The following is a 15810-nucleotide window of genomic DNA, read 5'->3' as shown; positions in this document are numbered from 1 at the left end:
TGTATCTCTCGAGGTTTCAAGTTTTTCTGTCACCCTGGAGCGCAGTTCAGTTTGGCTCACACACCTTTCGAAACGGCCAGGTGCGGCAGCTGATCAGGAGATGAAGGGGACTCAACACTTGTGGGCAGCTGCCCTGAACCACATGCCCTCTGCAGCACACGGCATCGCCTACTCACAGCCCTCTGCAGGTATTACCCACCCCCACACCATGTTCTGATGGGGTGGGGAGCACAGGACGAGTAAGGATGCAATGATGCATTCGCTCCGTCATTCACTAAACATCCAGCATGCACCATGTTCTAAGCACTGCGTTTCTATATTGTCTTCAGGACCATTTACCTCAAAACCTCCCGCCTTTGGCATCAGATCCTCCTGTGTTCAAATTCAGGCTTTGCCCATCTCTTACTAGTTGCGATGCCCAGTGGAGGTCCCTTAATCTCCCCAAGGCTTCGTGGTCACCTCTGTCCCCTGGGAAGACGGATGCCTCTCAGTTGCGGTATTCAAATGAGACGGGTGACACATCATCTCACGGCGGTCACATAGCAGTGGTCCAGCAAGTGCTAGGAAGTAATCAAGTAAAGGACAATGGTCTTCCTGGAAGTGTCTCAGGGAGAGGGAGTTAAGGGAAAAAACACTTGAGAAAAATGTGGTATGATGGGCTGTGTTTACTCAGAAGCACTGAGTGGTACTGATGGTGCTTCTCAAGACTGAGTGGGAAGATGCTGGTGAGCTTTCAAAAAGCAGGTCCCAGGCCCCGCCCCAGAGATGCTCATCAGGTATCTTCCTGGATGAACCTCAGAATCAATAGTTTAAATAGCACCTGACATCATTCTTTGCAGGCAGAGTCGGGACTATCCTTCGTGATTCTAAGATGCCCTGAGTAAAGCGTATTTTCTAACAGGCTTTCCGGAGCCGGGACGTCTCAGGCTTTACTGGACATGCAGATTGCCTGCAGAACGGGCGAAAAGGCAGATGCCTATTTGATAGGCCTGAGGTGGACCCTGAGATTCTGCAGTTCTGACAAGCTCCCAGGTGATGCCAAGGCTCCTGGTCCATGACCTGTACTTTGAGCAATGAGAGTGTTTCAACAAGATACCCATGTGATTTTGCTGTCCACGTTGAGAAGCGCTGTGCTACATCTCAAGAAGCTGTTGGCCTTAAGAAGGACTCCTTGGGGTGACTGCAAGAGCTGTGACGTGGTCGGCTGTGGGCCAGCCTCTGGGAACAAGACGCATTGACTTGGAGATTCCAGATGGTGCCATCAGGTGTACATAAGTGTCAGCAGTTCCCTGGGAGGAGTGGAAAGTGCTAATCTTAAGTGTTTGTCTGTGGTAGTCCCTTCTTATTTAATCCTCCTCATAACTCTGAGTTTATAGTTGCAACTTAAAGATGAAGAAACCAAGGCTCATGGGTTCCGCAGCGGGGTTTGAATAATCCTATCATGTCCAAGTCCACACACTCAGGCTGCCTGCCCTGCCTCCGGATTCAGCACCCTGACAACCATAAAAGAAGCAGAGGGGTCTGTGTAGGAGGCCTTGATGGCCAATGACCTTGAGCTGGCTTCAGCTGCAGGCACCAGTGGGCCATCTCTATGTGCTGCACTTAAAGCGGAAAAGTGGAGGCCAGGGGCCTGGGCCAAGTCCCCTTCCCCTGCCCTCCCTGTTCCATTAGGCTTGGCAAGCCCCTGAGCCTTAGATGGAGCTGGAGGGGAAGTGCAGACTCCTGTGCCCACTTCCGTCTGCGGCTGTGAGACCCCTGAACTGAAAACTCCATGGCCTTCAAAAGCATGGACAGACTTGTGGCACCTCTTTAATTTTAATTCCCAGCATTTTGCCCCAACCCTGCAAGGCAATGTGAGGGCATGTAACAACTAAACTTATTTTCCCCTAAACCCTTTAATTATGATAAAAATAGAAGGCCCTCAACCACCGTTATCCAACTCGATAACCATGAATAATGCACATTAATGCACAGGCTAAGAATAGGACATGGGGGCGCTGATGGAGCCAGCCATGAGCAAACAGGATCAGGATAAACTCTGTGGGACTTCTAAGAGGTATGTATCCAAACACACATCACCCGCATCTTCAGACGCAGGTGCCATATGGTGAACCAGCAGCATCACCTGGAATGAACTTCTGAGAGGGCACGAGGAGTCCAACTCTTCTGAGTCTTCGAGGTGATTCTGATGTATCTAAGAATCACAGATTTATCTCAAAAATGACTTCACTCGTCAATAACTTCACTGGACTTTGAAAAGTATCTCAAGGGGATCCAGAAGAAATAGTGTGGGCCAGCACAGGGAGTCAGAGTGGGGGGTCCGGGAGATGCCTCCTCCTAGACTTCTCCTTGGAAGGAAATCACTTTACTATTTGGAACCCAGTGAAAGGATGAGGGATAACTGGAGAAAACATTACTGATGACTATGAAACAGACTATTTAACTTATGCTGCTTTAAGTCTTCAAAGTACTTTGAGGGAGAGCTGACACCTGAGATGCGACAGTGCTACCACCCAGAGAAGGGGCAGGATCCTGGAGTCTCACCATCAGACCTAGCCAATTATGGCTTCAAATCTGACTTCGTTCCCAGACACTCAGGGAATATCAGAAGTGGTGACCAGTGGAAAATAAAACTGAGTCAGATAGAAAGATGAATGGTGGTTTTGGATGGAAAGACTCTATCATAAAGATCTCAATTTTTGAGAAAAAGGAAATTTGACACACACCTTGACAGAGGCCCTGCGTAAGACCCAGCTCCACCCACCAGAAGGCCCCTGGACCAACCTCAGGCACCAGGAGCAAGAGGCGGGCGCTATGGTCCTGTAGAACAGAGACCACAAGCACAGAAAGTGAGACAAAAGGAGACAGCAGAGAAATATATTCCAGATGAAGGATCAAGATAAAAACCCAGAAAGTACTACTAAGTGAAGTAGAGATAGGTAGCCTGCCTGAAAAAGAATTCAGAGTAATGGTAGTTAAGATAATCTAAGCTCTTGGGAAAAAAAAAAAGTGGGATATATTCAGACAGTCCCACTCATGTCACCTGCTAGCTGTGTGGCCTTGGGCAAGTCGCATCTTCTTGAGAAGGTTTGCTAATGCTCAGCCTAGAATGATACATAGGAACGTCTCAGTGAAAGAGTTACAGTTAGTTCTGTCGCATGGGATGGCTTTTTTAAGCGTGAAATCACTCTTCTCCGTCACATAAAAAAAAGTGTTGGCCAACCAACTCTTGATGGTCTGCAAGCCAAGCCTTTGTCCTGCTGTTGCTAATGCCACAGAAAGAACAGGTGAAATGGGGTGTGTCACTTATTTGCCTGTACTGTTACCCGGGGAAGTGTAAGACCTCTTCCAGTGTCTGGAAGCCACACAAACGCACTGCTGAGGGACGGAGCATCTTTGAGGAAAAGACTCTTATCTGAGCCTCCCCCTCCTCTCCACAACCACCCACACAATGGAGCAGATGGCCCCCATGCTCTACTTCTGGCTCCCAAACGTCTTTGAATCTCAGAATTTCAAACAGAACCTCACTCTGAAAGACAGAGGAAGACACAGGTCCTGGTTCAAAGTCCCTTTGCTCTTTATGCTGTAAGAGGACACCTATGTCATGTTGAAATCAGATGTTGATATTCTAGAACCACCCACCCAGGTAGGACTTGCAGGAAGCCCCCAGGGCTTGCTGCAGCTGTTCTTCAGGGAAGCCACTAGGGGCAGGGTTGGACCAGTGGCTGCCCCACCACCTCCTGTCAAATTAGAAGCTGAGTTGAGTGTGGACATCACCACCAGCTGCTGCCCCTACCATGTGAGTCTCCTAGTGGGACCACCTCTCTGAAACCTCACAAGGACTTCCTGCAGATAAGAGCTGAGCTGTCTTTTCTACACTGTCCAACCCGCATTCATGAAGCTCCATCAGTTGTTCTCAATAGAAGCTGGGAGCCTGGGCAATGTCCATGGACATTTTTTGGTTTTCACAACTGGGTAGCGGCCAAAGAGGCTAGTAGCATCCTGCGATGACACGGATAGCCCCCAATAACAAAGACTCATCCAGCTGAAAATATCGATATTGCTCACACTGAGAAACCCTGAGCTTAATCTCTTCTGAGCTAAAGTATTGTCTTTTCCAGGAATCACTCTGGGCTGTAGCTTCTTCCCAAGAGGATGACGGTGACCTTGCTCCCACTGAGGTGACCCAGAAAGCTATCAGAGCACTCGCACCATTGCATCCATCGAGCTATAGTTCCTGGTCACTCTTTCCTCTTCTAGAGCAGGAGGCCCTTCAGGAGGGAAAGCTAGGATCAGGTCCTTTTTGCTCTTTTTAAACTTCAGGGGCAGCGTGTTCATCATATCAACTCATTTACAGAACGTCTCTTCCTTGGTCTACGCAGCATCTAACAAAGGTTTGGCACCAAGTAGACAATATCCAATGCTATATCTGGAGATTGTAACTCACTTTTGTTATCTTGCTCAACTACTCGGCATGAAAAAAATTCAAAAAGTCATCTGGTCCATGAAAAATGAGGACTCTCACCCACAGTGGGGTGTGGATTTGGGGTAGGGCTAAGCCAGGTGGGTGCCAGAGCCTTTCAGTCACTGTCTTCTGTTTGAGGCAGTGGCTGAACTGGCCTCACCAGGCCTCTGCTATGGACTTTGAGGGAGGCAGTCTTGCAGAGTGGGAAAGATCCTTCTTGGCTCCTCATACCTTGAAGAGAATGAAGCAACTCTAAAGTTTTTTAGGGATCTCAGGAGACCTGGATTGAGAACAACCAGGCTAGACTCGTCTGGGGCTCCAGTGGTGGCACCGCACATGCTCCGTTGATGGATATGAACCTATGTCTTGCCCAACCTTCCGAATTTGAGCCTCGGGCTTGCTTTCTCCATCATCTATGTAGCCCCTGACCTGTGTCACAAGCCATTGCATTGGGCCTTGGAGCTCGGTTATAGAATGTGCATGTCTGACTCCTGCTACTCCCAACATTTGGGTCTCTGCTTTGGAGCACTCGGAAAAACCACAGGAAAGTAGCCTCCTCTGGACCCAGAACATCCTTGGCTGTTGTGTCGGCTCAGACACTCCCCCTCCCCACTCTCATCCCCTGCCAGGCTTCTGGCCTCAGGAAAAACTGAAGAAAACCATAAAGGACAGTGAACTTAGGGTTGTGCAAGCCAACATTCTGCTGTTGCTGAGTCAACTGTTGCTGAGTCAACTAACTCAATAAAATTCAGCTGAATTTTTTATTTGCTTGCTGAAATTTTTCCAATGTTACAAGCGTGAAATTGGAGCATAAAATCCATATGAGGTTTTATTTATTGCTTCATGCATTTCGGCGAAGATGCTGAAGAGATGGCTTCTTGCTAATGCTGGTCCCAACTGCATCTGGGTATGTGAGAGCTGACTTTAGCATGTCTTTATGGGTCATTCTGCTTTCTGTGACCATGTCTTCTCTGTAAGTCTTGAAAGTCCCTACGGGATAAAACACAGGATCCACTCAGGTACTTAACATCCTCCCCGCCCCCCCCGCCACAGACCTGCCCCATCACACCGTCTATTGCCATCTCCACAGAGCTTGGGACTAGCCAGAAACCAGCACTGTCCCATCACCAAGGCTTCTCAGCCTCTACAGGCTCTCCTAGCTCTCACTCAACTCAAACTACAATGAAGATGGAGATGAGAGTTGTGGTGTGATGATGGGAAGACATCAAAGAATGCTAAGCTTCACAAGAACCATCTAAGTCAAGTTCTATTATTATCTAACATTACCAATAAGGACGCTGAGTCACAAAGGACTTATTTTTGCTTACGGTTGAACAGTAAAACAGGTGCGAATTCAAACCGAGGTGTTCTGGCTCCAAAGCCTCGGTTCCTAATCCCTGGGCTGTTCCATCTCCAGTGATGACTACAGCTTTTCTGCTTTCATTATTCAGGGAATGTGTCACCAACTAAGATGTCAGCACAAGCCAATCTGGGAGAGATCTCGCCATTCTGAAATCACAGCATTTTGTCCTTACTCTTGCACAATTAAGAATAGTATGTTCAAATTAGTCATTTTGTATTAGGATTAAGATCAGATCTTGTAAAATTTGTATGCATCTTTATATTATATACAAGTATGATCTTCATTTTTTATGCTTGCACAAGACCGTATCCCAAATCACTTTACCCGAATATATTAGTTTCTCTGTGTGTGTATGCATCCCTTTTAGGTGTAATGTGTGCCACTTTATACTCTGCTCTTATATTTGTATTTAATTGCATACATAGTCCCACTTTTCCTAATTCTAATTTCATATGGCTACACAATCCCCTCCTACTGATAGAATTCTGTTTACCATTCTATTATGTCCATCTTCTTGTGTGCCTTACAAAGTCCTAACAATATCTTCTGTATATGACTTTAATTGCTTTAAATTTTTATCTAAATTATTTGCTTAGAATGATTCCTTGGGAGTGTAATAGTGGGTCCAAGGCCACAGCATACTTCATTTCATTTCCAAATTGTTCTTTTCGAGGTACAATAGTCTTGCAAGGATTCAAGTTAACCTCCTCTAAGATACTGTTCTTGTGACTACTGTGGCCACCTCTCCCCAGTGTACCCTGTGGACTGGGGGTGGTTATTAGAACCATTAACTCCTTTTCTCTTTCTGAAGCAGGATAGGATTATAATGAGAATACAGCCTAACTAGCTTAGAGATACATGAAGAAGATTAACTTTCATGCAACCATCTTAAAAACAGTTATTTTCGGAGTCCCGTCGTGGCTCACTGGTTAACGAATCCAACTAGGAACCATGAGGTTGCGGGTTTGATCCCCGGCCTTGCTCATTGGGTTAAGGATCCAGTGTTGCCGTGAGCTGTGGTGCAGATTGCAGACGAGGCTCAGATCCTGAGTTGCTGTGGCTGTGGCATAGGCTGGTGGCTGCAGCTCCAATTCAACCCCTAGCCTGGGAACCTCCATATGCCACAGGAGAGGCCCAAGAAATGGCAAAAAGACAAAAAATTTTCTTTCATAGCTCTCTCTCCATTTGGGTTTATGAGCTCCTGGGGGGCAGGTGTTAGAGGTCTGTGAACCCGCCCCTCTTCAGCACTCAGCTGATGTCAACTGCAAGGGTAGATGCTTCACCTTTTTCTGCGCATTACCAATTTCATGTAGCTGAGAAAGGAAAATACTGAGGTCAAAGTGACCAGCTTTCTAATGGGAATCTACAAGGTGTCAGAAAGTGCTCAGGGGGCTTCCGCATGCATTATCTGCCCTCTTTAATTTCATAACACAATTCTGAGGAAACAGACTCAAAGAGCCCAGGCAAATACTTGTGGCTCATCAGCAGGTTCATGGTACAGCCCAGATCCATTACATGAGCCCACATTTGAGCACAACAATGAAAGGACTGTGCTTTTCCTCCCTTCCTCCTAGATCTCCAGCTTCCAAAGGGGAGCAGGACAACCCACAGGACGGTGGAAACCTCAAGAGCATCCTTTCAGCCGGAACACCTGCACCAAGGCAGTGGTCTGGATGCTTGGGGCCCCAGCCACTAGAGGGCACTGCACACCCAGGGAGAGACAGCCGTGGGCATCCCCTCCTGGGTTCTTCCATCAGGTCTGGCTCTGGCCTCCTGAGCTGAGGGTCTCATCAGCATTCGCTGAAATAGAACTCAGTGGAAATAGCATTTGGAAAAGGCAACAAAACCAGCCCACGTTCTTTTCTCCTCGCAGATTGCATAGCGTCGTGGAAGCCTCCCTCATCACTCTCGACTGGGATGACTCAGCTGTCCCCAGAAGGCAGCCCCACGAACATCCACCCCTGCTTATGTTGTTCTGTCTCTGAAGGTCAAAGACTAGACATCTGGACAGGGTCTACTGCAGCCCCTGGCCCTGTGACAGACTTGGCCAACTCAGGCCAAGACTATCGACCGATCTCATCATCGTCACAGACTAACATAAACAAGAGCTAATGTTTACCTTCCCAACAACAATCATAAAGGATGATTATTACCCTCCCTCTTTTAGAGAAGGGGAAACGGGACTCAAGAGTCAAGCCTTACTGTGAATCAAAGCCAGGGCTTGAAGTGAAGTCTCTCTGGTGCTAGTCTGTGGTCTTTGTAATGAATGGAGCTGTCTTTTGGTCCTCAGTTCACCATCTGGAGTTAATGAAAGTTGAGATTTTTATTCATTTTCTCATTCACTCAAATTACTTGCTTCGTTGAGGTGTGTCTGGTATGCACAAAATTGCATCCATCCAGTGTATACACCTTTGTGTTTGTGATTGCACCTGGGATAGCATCAGTGTAACCAGGGTGCTGACGTGTTCATCACCTCCAAAGATGCCCTTGTGTCCTTTTGTGGGGTTTTGTTTTGGTGGGAACACGTAATATGAGACCTGTTCTCCTAACATATTTTAAAGTAGACATTCTTTAAAGTGCACATGCTTTTAACCTGTAGTTATTGTTGACTAAAGGTACTATATTGTATAGCAAATCTCTAGAACTCACTGTGTGTAGCAGAAAGTTTGTACGCATCGAAAAGCAACCCCCACTATCCTATCTCACAGTCCTCTCCTTTGCATTTCTGTGGCATCAATTTTAATGTCTCATCTTTCATTTCTAATTTTATTTATGGGAACCTTTTTTGCTTAATCTTAAGAAACCAGCTCTTATTTTCATTGATCTTTTCTATTCTAGGCTTTATTTCATTTATATCTGCTCTGATCTTATTTCACCCCCTCTGATAACCTTGGGTTTTGTTTGTTCTTTTTCCAGTTCCTTGAGGTATAAAGTCAGGTTGGGTTGAGAGCCTCCTTTCTTAACATTGGCCTTTGTGGCTATAACGCTCCTCTTAGAACTGCCTTTGTTCACGCCTGTGCCCATTCACTCTGAACATACAGAAAATAGAATCTGACGTGGAGTCTAATCTGAACTATGGCAGATCTCACACCAAGGTTTTTCTAAGTACTCTGTTTAGGAGCCAAGAGGATAGAGAGGAGCTCCCACAGGCAGGTGATGAGGGAAAGGGAGGGGACCAAAAATAGGATGCAAAAAAACAAAACAAAACGAAAAAAACACCAAAAAACAAAACCAATCTGGAGCTTGCTTAGCCAGCGTTTAGGAAAGCAGCCTTCCTCCCGCTCTTCTCTCTCATTGAGGTTATCTGCATCCACGCCGTCCTCCTCTCTCCTTCCATGTCCCCAGCTCAGGCTGAAAGTCCCCTTGGGGCCCTCCCTGATTTGTCATCAGGTAGATTTCTCCTAGGAAGCCTTGTAACAAGGGATGGCATGCCTGGCTCTGAGGACAACTGCTGAACACAGGTGAGGGGGCTAGTTTCCAAAAGGGGCAGAGGCTGACACACAGGCATCAAGCAAGAGTCTTGAGTTCATGGGGAAGGATGGATGCTAAGAGCCAAGAGGGGCGGCATCCTCGGTGAATCCGGAAGAGCAGGTCTCAGTCCTAGAACCGCTCTTCCAATGTGAGAGCCTCACACCTGTCACTCACCACCTCAGAACCTCTATTTCCTCACTTGTAAAAGGAAAAAAATGGGCTTTGGTAAAAGATATCCAACTTCCTATTTCAACAATCACCATCAATTGTATTTTACAGCCCACGTACTATCGGTGTGACAGCTGGGCGTCTCTAAGGCTCTCAGTCTGATTTCTAAAGTAGAATGTCCTCACCCTTGAAATGAAGATAGCATTCATGTTCCTGAAGCACTGACATAAGAATTAGATGGAAAGTATTAGCATAACTTATGCTTGCTTAGCAGAGAGTAGGAGTCCAATGCATGACACTCAGAGCTGAAATGAGCAAAATCGATGTTGATAACAGAAAACTAAAACCAGAAATACAATTTCTTGGGGCATCACACTGACGGATGTGCTGGGCACGTCACAGCTCTGATGGACTATTCAGCAGAGGAGGCCCCCTCTGTGCCCGTGAGTCACCAGCTGCTCTCCTGGTCTGGGATGAGCCAGCTCCCACATCCCCAGCAGAGGGCTGAGGGCGGGCTTGATCAATGGGGCCGCCGAATGATTGGGCTGGGGGCGGAGTGACTGTTCATCTGACAAAATGAGGAGTATGCCTGAGATGATGCATAAAGGCCCTCCCGGGTGGGGAGAGCTGAGACTTCAGCAGAGGCTCAGCCAGAGGAAGTGACTCACCCCAAATCATGCAGCTCAGACTAGGCAGAGCTCGAGTTGGAACACTGTTTAAGAAGATGCCCAACTGCGAGAGGGTGTCGGTTAGGGACGGGGCTGGACGTCTGGGGGTCTGCCCGTCCCGCCAGGACTTGAATCAGAACCTGGGCTTCGCGGGCAGGGGTTTCGGAGGTGGCAGCATGTTTGCGTTTCTGGGTCTTGAATGTGGTGACAAGGTCATATCTGAGGTCCTTGGGGCGCTGTGCCTGAGTTTGAAGAACGGGTGAGAGCAGGAAACTCCCTTTCTTCTGAAGGAGAAAGAATGGCCGTGCATCAGGTCTGAGGTCATCATGGCACAGGAAAGAACTGGCAGAGCGGGAGAGGCTGGTCGCATAGCACAGAGAAAGCAGAGCCACAGAGGCAAACTGACTGTGCCAGCAGGTGCTGCCCAGGGCCCAGGCGCCCTAACCCCTGAGGCCCCAGCAGCCTCGTGCCCTGAGGCCAGGCCATCCAGTCAGCATCCTTTGCCCCAAGTTGAGTCCCTGTTGAGAAGAAAACTGGCGTGTAATTATTCTCGAACAATAATAAAAATAGCTCCCTTGTTTGAGCACTAATAATGTGCCAGGTGCTTTATATTATCTTATCTCACAAAAATTGTGTAAGGAAGCTCTCCTGAATCCCCATTTTGAAGAAACAGAACTTGCAGAAAGGTGAACTGCCTTTCAAAATCTAAGATCTGAGAGTTAGAAATTGGCAGACTATTGTGAAGCAAGATCCGCCTCATTGTAAAAGATTTTTCCAGGATACTCTGCAGTCTCAAATTTTTTCTATATCCTTATATTTTAATATGTATACATATTTTTAAATGTATAAATGCATTTTATAATATGTTCATTGTGGAATAAGTAGAAAATCTGATATAGGCACCATCCCTTTAGGATACACACTTAAAAACTGCAGGTATTTTCCCCCAGTTTCTCCCTCTCTCCACAGCACATTTTCAATGCTGAGAGAAACATTCCAATCTGATTTGTAAAATGAACATATTATCTGGATTTTATCAGAACTTATTTTACCAAATATAAATTTAAATCATTGCACGCTAGCCCACTATTTGGTTATGACACCATTTTCCCAGTTCTCTCACTGCAAGACATTTTCACGGTTTCCAGTTTCACTCACAAATTACACTGTCAGAAACCTCTGAGCCTGCAAAGGTTTGTGTGTGCCTGATTATTTCCTGAATTCATAATGCTCCTTTTATGAATTTGTTTCAAGGTACTGGGTATTTTTACAGCTTTAGATAGGTCCACCTACAGGGAGAAAATGGGATTGCTGCACTGACGGGAGCCTGCTGGTGTGCGAGCTCCTTCTCACTGTAGTGTCATAAAGGGGATTTGGTCCCCACTTCTGTGCAATTAGCTGGCACGAGAAACCTCCGAGCCCAGACACAGCCCCTGTGGGCTGCTGAAACCATCTCTGGGCACCTGCAAGTCCCTGGATACTGGGGAGAGAACGTGACTGCTCCCCCCCCCCCCCCAGGCACCCTGCCTGCCAGGTGGGAACTGCCTCTCCTGGGAAGACGTGCATTCAGCAGGCAGTGGCTTTCAGACTCTGTCCCAAAGGAAAGCCCCCGCTGACTGATGAGAAAGGAGGCATGGCATGCTGAGTGTGCCTCTGCCTTTTATCAGCTCTGCAGACACAAATCTGGGCAGTTCCTTCTCTTGCAGAAGGTACTACGTGCATCCTAAGATCCACACGACTCATGAACAGCTCGCTCAGTGAACAGGAAGATGGGCTATGAAGCTCAGGGAAAACTTCCAGGACCCCCAAGCTCCCATCCATTTCTCCCTTCCTGGCTGGTCCTGCTGTCACCCCTGAAATGCATCCTTGCAGATGCTCTGAACTTCCCTGTTAACCCCCCAACTGTTTCCCAAACTCTCGCATCCCCCCTCCCCCGTCTCCATTCTGGTGAGATGCCCAGTGGGTCTCTCTGTGGACAGGACTCGCCTCAGAAATTCCAGTTTTGGTCACACTCCTCCCATAGCCTCCTGCCCAGGGGGACAAAGCCCAGACTCTGCCTTGTCGCTCAAGGTCCTTTGATGTGGATGACAAACCCCTCCTCCAGTGTCATTTCCAGTTCCTTACGATGTCATCAGGAGGTACCAGCTTCTCAACCCATTCTGAATATCTGGTTCCCGACTCCCTTCTCTTCTCCTGTTGGCTTTTTCACCACCTACAATCTGCCTGTCCTGGCTCTGGAGTTGCCAGATGACCTGCCTGGCTGGATTGGCTCAGCTTCTGGCACTCACCAGAAGTGTCATCTCCTGCACTAAAACCTCTCCTGAGAACTTCTGCGTCCAACCATGAAGGAGTGACTGGCTGGAAGCAGAGCCATGTAAGCGCCCAGCACAGATAGACAAGCCAGATAAGACGCTGAAAGATCCGCTTGAAGGTGCTGGACAGCTTCGGCAGCTTTCAGGGTTGAAGAGCAAGGTTTTTGCAAGAAAGGGGCTGCAGAAAAACATGTCCACCTCCTGTGCCTGCTTCTCCCTCCATGTACTTGCTGGTTCATGCTTCAGGTGAGAAATGAGAATCCCACATGGCAGAACCAGCAGAGGGTCTCTGCTAGAGGACAGAGAAGCCAGCAGGAGGAGAAATCTTGGGGGGCGGGGAGATACAAGGGAAAAATGGAGTTTGGGGCTGTCGAGGCAGCCGGGACTTGGGATCCCAGATCCCATGAGAAGCTGGGCAGAGAGAAGCGGGCCCACATTTGGCAGGTTTCTCTTAAGACCATTAATATTCTTCAAGTGAGCAGGCAAGGGTCTGCGAAGTGCAGAAGGAGCCACTGAAGAAATGGAATAACACCAAGCATGATTTCAAGGTGCTGAGAAGCCCAAACTTGCAGGTCAGCCCGCGGAAGAGGGTGGGTCTTAATAAATTCACCAGGGCATCCGCCGGAACCCATGAATCAGGATGAATCCAAGGCTGAAATTGCCTGACCAGCACTACAGAGAAATTTCAGGGTGATTTGACTCCACTCGCTCTACCTGGGAGAGGGGACACTTTCAGAAGGCCCCATGACCTTCCGTGGGCAGTCAGACACTTCCTCTGAAATGTCACCAGGTGTGTTGAGTAACAGGCTCCAAAGGGAAATAAAGGCACTAGGAACAGGCTCAGGTGACTTGGTTGTTGGAATCCCCTGGGACGAGGTCCTCCCAGGAGCTGCAATCATTCTGGTTAAGAAAACACGTGATGGGTGGAGAATTTCAGCAGACAATTTGAATGAATAACAATAATAAACCTGAAACTCGGCAACTATAAGAATTCAACCCTAAAAAAAAAAGAAGGAAATCCTGCTTTTGGTAAAACATGGGTGAACCTGGAGTGCGTTAAGCTGAGTGAAATCAGCCGGTCCCAGGAGGATGAAAATGTGATTCCTCTTGGAAGATAAATGGAAGGGAGAGTCCTAGCAGCGAAGGAGGTAATGTGGTGACCAGGGGCTGGGCAGGGCAGTGGGGGTTGCTGTTGGTTGGGTATGAGGTTTCATTTGTCAAGATGGAAAATTCTAGAGGTCTGTGACACAGTGCCTATAGTTGGTAACAGTTCCGTGCACCTCGAAATTAAGAGCTTGGATCTGGTATATGTGGTGCTTCCAAAAAACCAAAGGAAGAAAAGGGGGTGGGGGGCGGGACACAAGTGGCGTGGTCCATGCATGCAGATGGGAAGAAGAATTCCTGGACTCGTATGGGGTGGAAAGAAAGAAGCGTTTTATTGAGAATAGAAACGCTGCTAGTGCAGCAGGACGACTTCCTGATGAACGAGGGAGCCGACCCAGAGCAGCGTGGGACAAAGGAGAAGGGGGGGAGTCTCAGGATACAATGTGCTGGTTGGTTGTGGGTGTATGTTGCTCCTATAGGGGCGGGGTGAGGAGTGGGCCATGAAACCTTTCCCAGCGGGGGCAGGAAGAAGGAGCCAGGTTGCTCAGGGGAGGCTCCAGAAGTTTGACGACTGAGTGGGACTAAAGGGTGATGGGGGTCTGATAGTTTTTGTCTCGGCGGCCAGAGGCTTTTTGAGTTATCTCCTTGGAGGGGCCTTGAAGGTCCCACAGCAAGGGAACTTGGCGAGGTATTGCTGTGTGTTCCCTTCTCGTCATGACGGTGTCATGGATATTTGCATCTGTTCAGACTCGGGTTATATCTATTAAATGGGTGAACATCAAGCTGCAAAAATCAAATAAATGGCTTCAAAGGCACACGCAGTGGGGAATTCAAGGATGTAGTAAGACGACATGAAACTTCCATTTCTTCCTGAAGTCGGGAGGGGCAAATGCAGAAGCTGAGCTTTCCAACAGATTTGGGGCAGCAGTGAGTAGAGGTCGGGTCATGGGTCAGGGTCAAGGCTCTGCTGCTCTGGCAGGGTGTGTCCTGTGAACATCGATTTGCACTTGAGAATGGGCTGTAGGAGCGAAATGACACTCTGGTTTTCCTTCCTACCACTGCTTTCCTTTTCTTTTTATGTTTGTTTTTAATTCATTTGAATTTTTCTCATTGTTTGGCAGAGTTTAAGGGTCATTTTTAAAAAAATATGAAACAGGAATGGGAGAAAGATCTGTGCTCACATTTCTGCATAAAATGAATGATCTCCTTAAAACAATTTTAACAGAGGACACAACGTGCACTGGGGGAGCCAAGTAATTGAAGCACCACAGGCTTGGGGGAGGCTGGCCAGGAGTCCGAATGCAGGCACTGTCTCCTCCTGGCTGGGTGGGGTGGCCCAATTATGTAACCCCTCCGAGCTGGCTGGACCATTCTGATGGGGGCTGAGGATGCTTGCCTCCTGGGCTGCCGTGAGCATTACTTGAGATGAGGTATGTAAACAAGTGACGTTGTAGACGCGTCAAAGCCGCATTGTTCTTATGACTGTGCCCTCCTGGCCTCGTGACGTCCCCTCACAGCTGGCTGTGCCACAAAACTTGCCAACCTGTCCTGACCTTGCCAGGCCAGGGCGTGGGCAGGCTGCCCTTGAATGAGCTGAAGTCCGTTTGGTTTGTCTCCCGAGTGCTTCCTCCTGTGAAACCCCCTCCCGATGTTTGTAGTTGAGAGAGTCCTGGCTGCGAATTGGGATGTGTCACCCTTTCAGGGGACAGTTCTGGGAGGTTTGTTCTTGGGACTCTCTAAGGCTCAGGGCTCATGTGATGCTCTTTGTAGGAAACGGGGCCAGCAGCGGCTGGTTCTAGTGTTGGAGCACTGGAGTCAGGTGTGGGCTACAGTCCATGTCCCTCACGTCCTACCTGTGTTAACCCGGGCAAGTTCCCAGACTGTGCTGAGCCTGTTTCCTCCTCTTTAAAATGGGAATAATAGGGATATGAAACTCACAGGATTAAGAGGCTTCAGTCAGATGACACACAAAAATCCCTTTCTGTAACACCTGAGATGTTAATAGCCCAGAAGTCGTGGTTTACAATATGATTTGTTTGGCGTTCCCGTCGTGGCGCAGTGGTTAACGAATCCGACTAGGAACCATGAGGTTGCAGCTTTGATCCCTGGCCTTGCTCAGTGGGTTAAAGATCCGGCGTTGCCGTGAGCTGTGGTGTAGGCTGCAGATGCTGCATGGATCCTGCGTTGCTGTGGCTCTGGTGTAGGCCGGCAGCTGCAGCTCCGATTGGAACTCTAGCCTGACCTCCATATGCTGCGGGT

The 15810-nt window shown here is 48.2% G+C and overlaps 1 long non-coding RNA gene across 5 annotated transcripts in view; it reads left to right on the top strand.

The window, feature by feature from the left end:
- Positions 1–15810, top strand: part of LOC102165464 (uncharacterized) — a 186482-nt gene that overhangs the window by 116084 nt on the left and 54588 nt on the right. The window contains exons 7-8 of one of the 5 annotated variants that reach the window (XR_014843325.1): positions 7403–7585; positions 7702–9059. The exons of 3 other annotated variants lie outside the window; for them this stretch is intronic. This is a non-coding gene — a long non-coding RNA (uncharacterized LOC102165464). Of the gene's footprint in view, positions 1–901; positions 1912–7402; positions 7586–7701; positions 9060–15810 lie in introns of those variants that run through there. One more of the 5 variants, XR_014843322.1, reaches the window with a different exon arrangement.

This window comes from Sus scrofa, chromosome 4, assembly GCF_054392235.1.
Source record: "Sus scrofa isolate SSC_HxYL_T2T_F1_AM1 chromosome 4, Sscrofa_HxYL_maternal_Yorkshire_Landrace_v2.0, whole genome shotgun sequence".
Taxonomy (NCBI): Eukaryota; Metazoa; Chordata; class Mammalia; order Artiodactyla; family Suidae; genus Sus; species Sus scrofa.
This window is presented reverse-complemented; position numbering and strand designations above follow the sequence as displayed.